Genomic DNA, 14,654 nt, shown 5'->3' on the forward strand with positions numbered 1-14,654 from the left:
CCCAGTTGGAATCTCTGCCCAGCGGGGAGCCTGCTTCCTCCTCTCTCTCTGCCTGCCTCTCTGCCTTCTTGCGATCTCTGTCTGTCAAATAAATAAATAAAATATTTTTAAAAAAATTAAGGAGTGATGGTTACTTGCTTGACAAAAATATTTGCTATAATATTTCTTAAAATAAAAAAAAGTTTTAATACATTTGATATATGAATTAATGTAATTCAGTAGCATATTTTGGCCACATGCAGTGGACAGTGGTGATTTAAATGTGATCCCTGCAAGCCAGCATTTTATGGTAATGTCTAGCAGACATTTGCCAGAGATAATCTAAATCTTGTGTCTGTACCATGTATATGATAAATGTTTACAGCATCCTTCTGTGGGGGAAAAAATCACCCCTGAACAGGGGAGAATAAGGAAAGTTTTCCTGAAGTGGTACTATCTGAGCAGATTCTTGAATGAATTCTAGTTATCTCAGAAAAAGGAAAAGAAACAGAGTGCCAACAGGTACTTCTCGATATCCCAAGGAAGTAGTTTGAAATAGCCGGGGCGTTCAGTGTGAAACCCTGGAGTTACGAAGGACAAGGTTCAAAAGCAGACATGAGGCAGATCACAGAGGATTTCATTTGCCATCTATCTACAAGGAGCTTGGATTTTATAGTCTGTCCATGATGGGATTAAAGGGTTTTAAGCTGGAGAGTAGCATGGTCAGATTTGACTTTCAGGTTGATAATGCCTGGCAGTAGTGTAGGGGATGGATTCCATTCATAAACAGCTTTAGAGAGTTGTGTTTTTTTAGTCAGGTGGTAGATAGAGAACTGATGGAATTCATTCAGTTTCTAAATTTTAAGTAAATCACTCAATCATGAAGAAATTGCTTTAACTACCTGAACAAGAAAATACTTGTAATCACTTATATCTTGTGGAACTTACACATTTGACGTTCATATTTGGAGGTAGTATTGTTGAAAGATCAAATAAATGTTGAGTCTTTGGAAAGAGATTTCAGGTCCAGATTTTATGTTTTGTTTTTTTTTTTTAAGATTTTTATTTATTTATTTGACAGACAGAGATCACAAGCAGGCAGAGAAGCAGGCAGAGAGAGAGGAGGAAGCAGGCTCCCTGCTGAGCAGAGAGCCCAATGCAGGGGCTCCATCCCAGGAGCCTGGGATCATGACCTGAGCCGAAGGCAGAGGCTTTAACCCACTGAGCCACCCAGGCGCCCCTAGGTCCAGATTTTAGACTTAGTCAAATTTGTATACTCTACTGCATTTGTGTGTGTTTTTACATTATTATTATAATGAAATCATTGTAAACTTTTTCTTCTAGTTCAAGGATAGTATTTCTCCCCAGTTCTTTGAATTATTTAGATGTATTTTTGAAAGGAAAAAGATTATCCAAATGATTGGTTTCTCTAGCTACCTGGAAAAAAATAAATATTCACTGTTAATTTAGTAACCATTTAAATATTGTCCAAATCTTAATCCAGAAATTCCTTAAGGAGGCTCTCTGAGCCTGCTCATGCTGCTATAACAAAATACCACAGACTGGGTAGTTTAAACAACAGAAATTAATTTTCTCTCAGTTCTGGAATCTAGGAAGTCTAAGATCAAGGTGCCAACAGATTAAGTTTCTGGTGAAATCTCTCTTCCTGGCTTTCAGAATGGCCACCTTCTGGAGTTATATTCCAATGGCATTTCCTCTTTACCAATGTAAGAGAGGGAGGGAAGACAGGTAGGAAGGGAGAGGGGGTGGAGAGAGAGGGCAAGGGTGGAGGGAGAGAGAGAGATAGGGAGAGAAAGAGGAGATTGAGGTCTTTCTCTTTTCTTATTAAAAAACAAAAAAGCCACAAATCCCACTGAATTAGGGTCCTACCCTTATAATTTGGTTTAACAATAGTTACCGCCCAAAAGCCCTATCTCCATATACAATCATTTCAGAGGTTGGAATTTCAAAATACGAATTTGGGGACAGGGGAAAGACAATTCATTTTATAGCAGAGGCCAAGTAGACCTTTTTTCCAAAGAAGTAAATAGAAATACATACAATTTAATTTTGAAGTTTTGGGGTCCCTAAATCTGATTGTGCTTAAGGGAAACTTTTATTTTCAGGGCAATGAAGTGGAGACAGGAGAGAAATAGTCCCAAACAAACACAAAAAGAACTTGCTAATAGCTCTGACATTTTAGAAAAATCACATGCCAGATAATCCTTCATTAGCTGTAAGAAGGTTTATTTTCAAAGCCTTTATTTCTGCATGTCTTATTATCTCCAGTGTCTGGTATTGTAATCCTGTAGCAGGGAGTCAGAAGTTATAAATACAGGGCTCTCACCGTACCTTCATGTATTTGGTGATCAGTGGCATGTAAAATTTGCAGAGACTAAAGGTGTTTACATGTTGGGTTTTTTTGTTTGTTTGTTTGTTTGACTTTGGAACAATTAAAAAGTGAAGATTGCTGGGAATTTTAGTTATATCAAACTCAGGGTATTTCTGTGTGTGTGAATCTGAATATAAGATTTTAAATGGAGCCAAATGCCAAAATCATAGAATTCTAGGCAACTAGCCCCAACACCAGGAAACTGAGGCTTAGAGAAATTAAATAACAAGCAAGTATTCTATGATCAGGAATTCAGTCTGGACTATAATGGCACAAGTACCAAAACATTAATATTAAACTACTTAAAAGCGAATTAACCTCTTTGAGCCCATCGTAGATATATTCTCAATCTAAAATTTTGATTACAAAAATGTGAAAAATATATTTTAAAATATATATTAACAATTAAAAGATCAGCTGATTCACTGTGTTGCTATACTGCACATATTTTCTTTTTTAAAAATACATTTCCAAAGACCGGGAACTTTTTTTTTTTTCATAATTGATGTGAACTAAAAGCCAGTCGTATAAAAATTTAAATTTTATTCCTGATAGTATTCTTTTGACTATTCGTCTCAATTTGTAGACTTAGGGAAGTCATTTTATTTATTTATTTATTTATTTATTTATAAATTAACATATAATGTATTATTTGTTTCATGGGTATAGGTCTGTGATTCATCAGTCTTACACAATTCACAGCACTCACCATAGCAGATATCCTCCCCAGTGTCCATCACCCAGCCACCCCATAATTCCCACCCACCTCCCCTTCAGCAACTCTCAGTTTGCTAGGGAAGTCATTTTAAACCTTTTGATTGAATGGAGGAAAATGGACAGAATGCCTAATTATAGAAATATGATGTTGACTTAGCATTTATCTAGCATTGACGAAGAATTCAACTTCAAAATATTTCCCCAAGATTTTATTCTCAGTCCTTTTTCTCCCTCTCCCTCCTTTACCTCAGTTACCATAGTTCCTTCTTGAGTTTCTTATCTACCTTACACAAATAATTCCAGATCTGAATGTCTAGTTGTCATTTCCCCTGAATTCCAACCTTCATTCCTTACTACTTGCTGTATATCTCTCCCTGGATGCCTATCTAGCACTTAAAAGTCAGTTTGGCAAGAAAACACTAATCATTTTTCTACCATTGAACTTGTCCCTCCTACTAAACTCCCTGTTTTTGTCACAGAACAATTATCTCCTCTGTCACTTGTTCTTAGAGCCTCAGAGCTAACTTTGACTCCCATGTCTTTTCTAGGCTATTCTGCCAGTCAGTTGCTGACTCTAAGCTATGTTATTCTTGTGTTATTCTTGTATCCAGAGTCATGGTGTCTGCCTTTTGCTTTCAACTTTATTGCCAACATTCTAGGATGAGACGGTTATTCTTTCTGCTTTAGTAACCCTAACCTGACCTCCCTGATCTAGTCTCCTACTATTCCAATTCAATCTTTTAAAAATATTTTTTACTTACTTTTTTCATTACAAAGTAATGTATGTTCAATGGAGAAAATATAGAAAATACAGAAAGGTAAGAAGAAAATAGAAAATGCTTATATTGCCGGGCGCCTGGGTGGCTCAGTGGGTTAAGCCGCTGCCTCGGCTCAGGTCATGATCCCAGGGTCCTGGAATCAAGTCCCGCATCGTGCTCTCTGCTCAGCAGGGAGCCTGCTTCCCCCTCTCTCTTTCTGCCTGCTTGTGATCTCTCTCTCCCTGTCAAATAAATAAATAAAATCTTTAAAAAAAAAGAAAAGAAAATGCTTATATTCCCAATACCCAAAGATAACAACTATTAACATTTGGGTCTATATTCCATCAATTTTTTTTTACGATGTGTGCATAGTATTTTTAGACAAAATCTTCCCAGTTCAGCCTGTATATTACTAGAGTACTATTCTTTTTTTTTTTAAGATTTTATTTATTTATTTGACAGAGATTACAAGTAGGCAGAGAGGCATTCAGAGAGAGGGGGAAGCAGGCTCCCTGCTGAGCAGAGAGCCCGATGTGGGGCTCGATCCCAGGACCCTGGGATCATGACCTGAGCCGAAGGCAGAGGCTTTAACCCACTGAGCCACCCAGGCGCCCCACTAGAGTACTACTCTTGAAGCCTGAATCTAATTGAAAAGTTTTTTCATCATTTCCCAGAAAAAAGCATAAAATCCTTTGCAAGATATTCAAGATCCTTGAAAATCTAGACCCAATAGACTCTTCTACCTTTTTTTCCAAAGGATTCTTGTCCCAAATCTGCAGAACTGAGGTTACTTGCTATTTCCCAAAATGCTGCAGCCTCCCATCATATGCTCATAGCATTTCCTGAAAATTTTACCTGTCCTTCGTAGAGCAATCCAAATGTGATCTCTTCCATGAACCCACCAATCACCAGCTCATCCCCATCCCCTATTCCTTAGAGAACTGGAAATTCTCTTTCTCTCATTTGAACTTGCACACTACCTGCAACATTCACTGGTTCTAGATAATTAGTTTCTGCATTATGTATTTTTCAACACCTAGCATGATGTCTTAAGCATAAGGGGTATCTAGTAAGGGATATCTAGTAAATAAATGAATGAATAGTTGAGCAGTACTTCAGGATCACGACACCTCTTAACTCATGAGAATAAGATTTTATAGATACAGAAGAAACTTAAATAAATGAAAACTTAGGTTAGAAGGAATCGATTAAAGAGACAGAATTGGATACTGGAATGCTACAAATAAAAGTTTATCTCTTAGCTTCTGAGTTGTGACGTGGTTTGGGATCATTAATGAGTAGATACAGTGTGAGTTGCCCATTGCTTGATTATCCTGTTTTGAATAGAAAGGGGGCCATGGTACTCCTTCTGCTTTGGATACGGAAGAAGTACAGGTAGATATTTCTTTCTCAGTTGCCTGGTAGCTGGCATGTGGACATATGACCTTGGTCAATCAGATGCCCCCACCCAGGACTATGAATCTTGATAGCTCAGGGCACAGCAGAGACAGTTTGTGGCAGTTGTGAAAGGGTGAAGAGTCTACTATAAAAGCAAGTGGCAGTGGCATCTCAGACATTTACTGTGGTGTGATCTAGAATGTGCATTTGCCCTTTTAAGGGCCTGCCCATTTTCAGAGCTTTCTGGTTCATTCTGTGAGATAGCCTATTCTGATGTGTGTTTTCCAAAACCACCAAACAATTAATTTTGACACTATGTGGAGGTAGCTTCAGACCCCACAAGTTAAGGGCTCAGTACCACAAGACTTTCCCCCTCACCCCCACTTAAGATGCCTGCTGCAAGTCCAAGTTGTTGCCTGTGTTTCTGACTGACCAACTACATATTAGAGGTTCCCATAACCTCCTCCTCAGATTCAGTTAACTTGTTAGAGTGTCTCACAGAAGTCACAGAGACATTTACTTGTTTACCAGTTTATTGTAAATAATGTTATAAAGGATACAGATGAACAGCCAGATGAAGAGGTGCGTAAGGTGAGATCTAGAAGGGTCCCCTGCACAGGAACTTCTGTCCCCATGGAATTGCCGTATGCCACTCTCACAGATGTGGACGCATTCACCAACATGGAAGTTCTCCAGACGCCATCTTTTTGGGGTTTTTTGGAGGCTTCATTATATAAGCATGACTGATTAAGTCATATGCCATTGGTGATTGAATTCTTCATCTCCAGCCCCACACTCCTCCCGCGGGTCAGGAGGTGTGCCTGCCTGACCACTCCCACCCTCTAATCAGGGTTGATTCCTCCAATAACCAGCCTCATTCCCAAAGCTACTTCATTAACAGAAACTCAGGTGTGGTTGAGAAGGGCTTCTTAGGAATAAGAAAAAAGACTCTTTACCTTTATTGCTCTTATCACTTAGGAAATTCTAAGGTTTTTAGGGTTTCTAACCCAGATGAAGACCAACTATCTATTTCTTACTACAAATCACAATATAACACCTATAGACAAATGTCTGGCCTGAGTTAGCCAGAGTTGACTTCTATTATTTGCAACCAAAACCCCTAATAACGGCTATTATCTTTGGTACTTACACTGGAGCACCATCATGAATGCATTTCAACTAACTTCCAGAACAAAAGATGAAATTCTATTGAAATGGGACTACCAGTGCCAAAAGGTATAGGAGTGAGCGCTGTTCAAAGAAACCACAGTGGGAAATGCCAAGTAATTCCCTACAACTTTTCAAATAACAATGCATGCTATAGGAATGTGATCAAGTAAGAATTACATTCATATCTGGCACCTCTTCCTGCATCTACTACATGCTTGACATGTGTTATCTCACTTAATCCACACAGCTTGCTATTAATTTCTATTCATAGAACTTAGAGAAGCTTGATAGGAAACAGAATGGAACCCTTTAGAATTCCTCAGCAGTACCCATTTATACTGGTTATCTTGAAGGGCAATGGTTTCAATGCTCAAATTTCTGTACATCAAGGAATGTGTTAGAAAACATTTGGTTTTGTTTTTACTAACTTCTAATTTATTAATGTTAGCAACAAACCACACAAGTACGAGTAATATGAGACTGTCATCAGTCCCCAGTAGACTGACGTCTTATAACACATTACAGTTATAGAAATCTTAAAGTATTATTTATGTTCATTGCTCTTTGAAATTATTGTAGTTGTTAGACTCCCTACTAGCTCTCATTGCTAAATGAATTAATAAGGAAACATACCTATTACTGTGTCACAAATTTTTAAAAAAATATTTTGATAACTTTTAGGGCCACCTGGGTGGCTCAGTGGTTTAATTATCTGCCTTCAGCTCAGGTCCTGGTATCAGGGTCCTGGGCCAGAGTCCCACATCAGGTTCCCTGCTCAGTGTGGAGTCTTCTTTTCCCTCTCCCTCTGTTCCTCTCCTCTGTTTGTTCTCTCTCTTTCTCAAATAAATAAATAAATCTTTAAAAAATATTTTGATAACTTTATTTCAGTATAACTGCTTTCCTTTGTAATTCCAAGTGGTTAATTTCTTTCACTTAAAACATTATCTGAGAAGGTGTCCATAGGCTTCACTAGCCTGCCAAAGAGGTCAATGTCACGGAAAAGGTTAAGAATTAATTTTAGGGGCACCTGGGTGGCTCAGTTGTTACGTGTCTGCCTTCGGCTCAAGTCATGATCCAGGGGTCCTGGGATCGAGCCCCGCATCAGGCTCCTTGCTGGGCGGGAAGCCTGCTTCTGCCGCTCCCACTCCCCCTGCTTGTTTTCCCTCTCTCGCTGTGTCTCTCTCTGTCAAAGAAATAAATAAAATCTTTAAAAAAAAAAAAAGAATTATTTTTATACTGAAATGAATGTAATACCATATGTTAACTATACTGGAATTAAAATAATTAAAAAAATTTTTTAAAATTTTAGTTAAAAATAATTAAGAATTATTTTTATAGATAGATTTTTTTTCTCCTTTAAATTAGCTCAGGGGCGCCTGGGTGGCTCAGTGAGTTAAAGCCTCTGCCTTCGGCTCAGGTCATGATCTCAGAGTCCTGGGATCGAGCCCCACATCCAGCTCTCTGCCAACAGGGAGCCTGCTTCCCCCTCTGTCTCTGCCTGCCTCTCTGTCTGCTTAGGATCTCTGTCTGTCAAATAAGTAAAAATCTTTTAAAATAAATAAGCTCAGTGATTCCCACATTTAGCTTCCATGAGAATTAATTTAAAGAGCTTAAAAACAAAACCATGTACAGTTGACCCTTGAACAACATGAGCTTGAACTGCGTGGGTCCACTTATATGCAGATTTTTTTGAGTCAATACAGCTGAGTATTATAAATATATTTTCTGCTCCTTATGATTTTCTTTTTTTTTTTTTTAAAGATTTCATTTATTTATTTGACAGACAGAGATTACAAGTAGGCAAGAGAGGCAGGCAGGGAGGGAGAGGAGGAAGCAGGCTCTCTGTGGAGCCAAGAGCCCGATGTGGGGCTCGATCCCAGGACCCTGAGATCATGACCAGAGCTGAAGACAGAGGCTCAACCCACTGAGCCACCCAGGTGCCCTGTAAGAATTTTTTATAAGGAATTGGAATATTAATCAAGCTTAAGAAACTGTTTGATAACAAATTATCATTATGTATTATAATTATTTAAAGTTTTCATACCATACACATAGTTAAGATATAGTGCAAAGGGAAGACTTCAAAGCCTGCTCAAATTTTTTTTTTAATTTTTTATTTGATTTTATTTTTTTATTTGACAGATCACAAGTAGGCAGACAGGCAGGTGGGGTGTGGGGAGAAGCAAGTTCCCTGCCGAGCAGAGAGCCCGATGTGGGGCTCGATCCCAGAACCCTGAGATCACGCCCCAAGCCAAACACAGAGGCCTTAACCCACTGAGCTACCCAGGTGCTTCTTTTTTTTTTTTTTTTTTTAATTTATTCGTCCGAGAGAAAGAATGCACAAGCAGGGGAAGTGGCAGGCAGAGGGAGAAGCAAACTCCCAGCTGAGCAAGGAGCTGGATGTAGGACTTTGACCTGAATCAGAGGGAGATGCTTAATCCACTGAGCCACCCAGGTGTCCCTAGTGGGGATTTGTGTGGGCATATCAGCACCATTTTTGTACTGTTCTTAACTTATGTTCAGTACCATTTTTTCCCCAAATTGATGCATCATTGATTTTGAGTTGCTAGCTTCATATCACAGTATCATAGCAAAAATTTCAGTGTTAAATTTATGAAATTCAAAGGAGCTTCTGCTTTCCCAACTGTTTCTCAACCTAACCATTTTTTTTAATGGAGGGGGAAAATAATATCCATAAGGAACAAAAATAATGGGCATATAGATTCTGTTTATTTTGAGAGAGAGAGAGAGAGCATGCACATGAATTGGGGGAGAGGCACCGAGAGAGGGAGAGAGAATCTCAAGCAGACTCCATGCTAAGCAAGGAGCCCGATGCGGGGCTTGATTTCACAACACTGACATCATGACCTGAGTGGAAATCAAGATCTGGTGCTTAACTGACTAAGCCACCCAGGTGCTCCAAATGTAAAGTCTTTTTTTTTTTTTTTAAGATTTTATTTATTTGACAGAGAGAGATAGCAAGAGAGGGAACACAAGCAGGGGAAATGGGAAAGGGAGAAGCAGGCTTCCTGCAGGAAGCTGGTTGCGGGCCTTGATCCCAGGTCCCTGGGATCATGACCTGAGCAGAAGGCAGACGCTTAAGGACTGAGCCACCCAGGCCCCCCCACATGTAAAGTCTTAAAGGGTGACTCGGAATAGTCTTCTTCATAATATTTAACATCAGTTGACCCAGGAATAGACTAAAAGTTATCATTGTTGTGATAATCAGTAAACCCCAGCCCCTTTTGCATTATTTGCTGAGTAGAAATTAGATGACTGTAGGGTCCCTTTCCAGTTCTCCAGTGCTATGATAATGTGATTACAATGAGCTATATCATCGTAGTGACATAAAAAGCAACTCGCATCTAGTTTTATTTTCAAAATGAAAGTACTGTAAAAATGGTTTCTTACTTCAGAATAACAGTTAAATATTAATGCCAGACAATGGCAGCAACTAATCAAAACAGTTTTCTATTTCTTTCTTTAAAAACAATTCTCTTCAAAGTCTGTATGGGTAGTTGTGTTAAGGTAGGAAAAACTGGACTAGTTCTGACTTTGAAACAGTTCTGTCATCTATTTGTGCTTCATTTTTTCATTGCCATAAAATGAAGATTTTACCTGCCTCTACCCTCTGGGAGCAAGATAATGAGTGAAATTATAGGAATTTACATGGACTAATTTACAGTGAGGTTAAAGCTTCAGAGCCCCTTGTTTGCACCAGCCCTTTCTGAGGCCCTAATATTTATTACTGTGTGAGAATTTTATTAAAAATTTTTTCTTAAATAGACTCCCAGATTTGTTTATGCTTCAGTGTACATAAGAACTTAATCTACCACTACATACACAAGTGTTACAAAATATTTTGAAGCAATAATAACACAGAAGTCCCAATTTTATGTTTGATTAAACTTTTCTTGATCACCCTCCAATATATAGCGAAATAGAAAAACTTCTTGGTGTTTTGAAGTCTGACTTAGGTGGCTTGATTCAGAAGGGAAGTTTTCTGAAGTAGGAAGTCAGAAGACCTGGATTTTAATTTGGGATAATGCTACTTATGTAGGTGTGATTTGACACTTAACTTTTCTGCGATTCAGTTAAAAAAAAAAAAAGTTGAAATGTCTGAGCTTTAAAATCTTTCCAATATGAAATATTGTGATTCTTACTCCCTAATGCTGAAATATTGGGGATTTTCAAACCAGTTGTCTTCAGGTTTTTTATTGAAGTAGTGTGACTACAACACCGAAAGTCACCTAAAATCTTCTGTGACTCATCTTTCTTGAAAGTTTCTGGGAAAAGGAAAATCATGAAAAATATTTATATTTCTGCTTTCTATCAAGCGTTCTTCCTTATGTTAAGTTAGGAGGTCTGTGAAAACTAATTTGATTATCATTGTTGAAAGATTTCCATTTCTTGGAGTAAAGAGTGAAGAAAATTATTCCAGTTGCACATCTCTGATGAAATCTTCTTCTCTAAGCTGGCTGGATAGTTCAATTGGCCCAAGGGCCCAAGACCAGAAATACTGCATTCTTGGCACAGTTCTCAGTTCTTACTATAAATGCAGTACCTGAGGTTGCAGGAGGTCAAGGAAGAGGGAAAAATAATTCCATGTGTATCATTTCATCTTTAGTTAATTCTTAAAATGCAGTCCTCTTGAAGGAAAAATGTCCTCGTTCATGTTTTGAGGGAAGGATGAATTAAGAGATTGCTTTGAGAGTAAGCCTGGGATGGAAAAGGGATTTCAGCAGATTTTTATAGCATACCTTATATATAAAGATGTCAGAGGGCCCAGCCATTTGACTCTTAGGTATATAAGACAACCTAGGGCCACACAAAAAACTGTAAAACAAGCAATTATAATAGCATTATTCATAGTAGCCAAAAGGTAGAGACAGCCTCAAATGTCCATCAGCTTATAAGTGGATAAACAGCACGTGGTATATTATATAATGCGGAGTATTATTCAGCAGTAAAAGAAATTAAATACTGATTCATGCTACCACACGTATAAACCTTCAAAACAGCATGCCAAGTGAAGGAAGCCAGTCACAAAGACCCTTCAAAGGAAATGTCCAGAAGAGGGAAATCTATAGAGACAGGAAGTAGACTAGTGGTTGCTTAGGAATGGTGGGGTGGTAGGATAATAGCTAAAGGGTATAGGACGTCTTTTTGTGCTGATGAAAATATTCTAACATTGATCATGGTGATGAGTGCATTTACAGGTGAATATGTGAAAAACCATTGAATTATAGAGGTGCCTGGGTGGTAGTTAAGTGTCCACCTTCAGCTCAGGTGAAGACCCCAGGGTCCTCGAATCACCCCGCTCCCCGCGGGGGGCTCCCCGCTCAGTGGAAGGCCTGCTTCCCCCTCTGCCTGCCGTTCCCCCATGCTCTTGCTTTCTCTCTCTCTGTCAAATAAATAAAAAAATATTTTCTAAAAATCAAAAAAAATCCCATTGACTTATACCCTTTATACGGGTGAGTTGCATGTGAATTATATCTAACAAAACAAAACCAACATGCTTTTTAGAAAAAGATGTCATGGGATAGAATGATTAATCAGAACATAGGTTTAGGGCGGCTGGGTGGCTCAGTGGATTAAAGCCTCTGCCTTCAGCTCAGGTCATGATCCTAGGCTCCTTGGATCGAGCCCCACATCAGTCTCTGTACTCAGCGGGGAACCTGCTTCCCCCTCTCTCTCTGCCTACTTGTGATCTGTCTGTCAAATAAATAAATAAAATCTTTTTTAAAAAATTAGGTTTAGACAATGTATCTTCCTCTAAGGAAGCCCTTGTCATACAGTTAAAGTACTAATAAATATGTGTATTTAAAACTGAAGCAAAGGGGGAAAATGGTAGGTCTTCTATCAGAGGTGGTGTTCTCCTGGACTGTGAGAATAGTTGGAGTTTGGATATTCCAGTCAGAGGGAACAGCAAAAGCAAAGATAAAGATATGAAAATGGAACTGTATAGTAGTTCATTTTTCCTGATTATGAAGTTGAAGAATTTTGGTTAGAGTAGTGGTTTGAGGCCAGTTTTGAATATTAGGTAAAGATACTCTTTATACTATGGGCCATAGGGAGACATTGAGGGATTTTGAGCACAGATGTGCTATCTCACCTTTGCTTCAGGAAGATGATTATGATAATAGTGTTTTTAAGATGAATTCCAGGGGCAGCTGGGTGGCTCAGTCAGTTTAGTGGCTGCCTTCAGCTCAGGTCATCATACTAAAGGCTTGGGATCAAGCCCTGCATTGGGCTCCCTGCTCAGCAGGGAGGCTGCTTCTCCCTCTCTCTCTGCATCCCCCCACACACTTCTTCTCTCTCTTTCTGCTTTCAAATAAATAAATAAAATCTCCAGAAAGAAAAAAGGACGAATTCCAGAAAAGATAGCCTAGACTCCGACCAAGTAGAAGTAAAGGAAAGAGATAACATAAGTAGAAAAAGCAAAGAACTAGAAAGATTTTAAACAGAATTGTTAATTAATTGAGACAAGGGCTGGGGAAATGTCAAAGTTAATGTAAGGTATAAGAGAGGGGAGATGCCAAAAAGATACTTGAAAATATGGGGCTGGAGCTTGGAAAGGATGTCAGTACAGTTTAATGCCTTAGCATTCCTGGAAACCACTGAAAGTTAGGAGAGCAGCTTGCACTCACACACAGGGCTTCCAGGCAAATACTTGGAGGAACTTTCATTTAGAAATCAGAGAGAAGAAGCGAAACTGTAAGAGGCATAATTTGGAAAAGGAAGAAAAGACAGTTTTATGGAATGAAAGAGACATTTATAAAGGAAGAAAGGAGCTTGTGGAATGGAAGAAAGCAGAGAACATCCCTTAGGTGCAACAGATAAACGTCAGAGGATACTTTCCAGCCTCAGTAGCAGGTGCAATCTTCCAGCAAAGGAGGGGGAAAAGATAAAACCAAGAAAATTTAATTCCTAGAAGTCACACAGTTTATTTTAGAATGTTTATAGAACTATGCAACCATAGAGAATACGTTTTAAGAAAATTGTTTAAAAATGAAGAAGTATTTAGGGAAAGAAAGTACTGAGTATGCATGTCCATAGCATGTCCAAATGCAATGCATCATTCCTCTTGCATTTGAAATTAAGACGTGAGGATGTTAGTAAATGCCTTATTTTTAAATTACTTTCTTAGAAATCTTGCAACTAGCGTTCAAAGAATTATTTAGTTTATTGAAGCTATAGTCAGGCTAGATTAACAAGATATGCAGACATGGGAGTTATTGATTGGTGTGATGTTTGATGGTTAGGTAAAATGTAGTATAAAATTCAGGTAATAATAGCTACCACTTAATGTAACATTTCACAACCCTAGAATCAGAGGGAATAATAAACATGATGAGATAGATTAGTTTATAAGTATAGACATTAGAGGAGATGGGGATTCCTCAACAGGAAAAATGTGAAAGTGTGTCAATACCTTTTTGCTAGTTTTTTCCCCCCTCTATAAGGCCTTCATCTCCAAAGCAGTCAGGTGACCTAAAAATTATTTCAGTACTCATATTATATGTTTAAAATTGTTATATTCTTTAACTGAATAACTCTAGTTCTAGAAATCATTACAAAGAAAGCCCTAAAATGTATATGAATAATATGCACAAAGATCTTCCAAACACAGTAATATTTAATAATTAAAAGTTGAATTCAGCCTTGGCTTCTAATTGTGGAAAAGGAGTTGTGATTGAATAGGAAGATATATGCTGGGAGATACACACTGAGCAATCATTAGAATGATCTTTGTGAATAGTGATAATATGGCAAAAATGCTTGTAATCTAAAATTAGATAAAAGAGGTAGACTATGGAATTATATGTATATATGATCTCTACTCTGTAACAAAAGAAATATGGGCATGAGGAAATAAATATGAACATGAAGAAGACTATGCCAAATTGTTAAAGAACCTTGTCCTGGGTAGGATTATAGATTTTTTTCTTCATAATATTAATTTAGTTCCCAGATTTTCTACATTGGTCATATACTTCTTTAATAGATGATAAAGAATAACCATCACCCCCCAAATGAAGAAGACTGGTTATAGGAGAGCCTAGGGATGGACAGATATATGAGCCAATGTAAGTCATCATGCTGACAAAAGCAATTCATAATGTAAGCCTTACTGACGATCAGTAACATCACTACATACTGTCAGATGAGTCCTGTCTACTGGTAGACTCTGTTGAGTTTCCCTGGACTCAAACCAGTGGATGTCTCAATATGGATTC

General features: G+C 38.2%; 1 protein-coding gene across 2 annotated transcripts in view; it reads left to right on the plus strand.

Annotated features, from left to right (window-relative positions):
* The window catches only part of TAOK3 (TAO kinase 3), a 183,053-nt gene that overhangs the window by 69,051 nt on the left and 99,348 nt on the right, over positions 1-14,654 (plus strand). The gene's annotated exons all lie outside the window — the stretch shown is intronic.

The sequence above is a fragment of the Mustela lutreola genome, chromosome 11 (assembly GCF_030435805.1).
Source record: "Mustela lutreola isolate mMusLut2 chromosome 11, mMusLut2.pri, whole genome shotgun sequence".
NCBI classification, from domain to species: Eukaryota; Metazoa; Chordata; class Mammalia; order Carnivora; family Mustelidae; genus Mustela; species Mustela lutreola.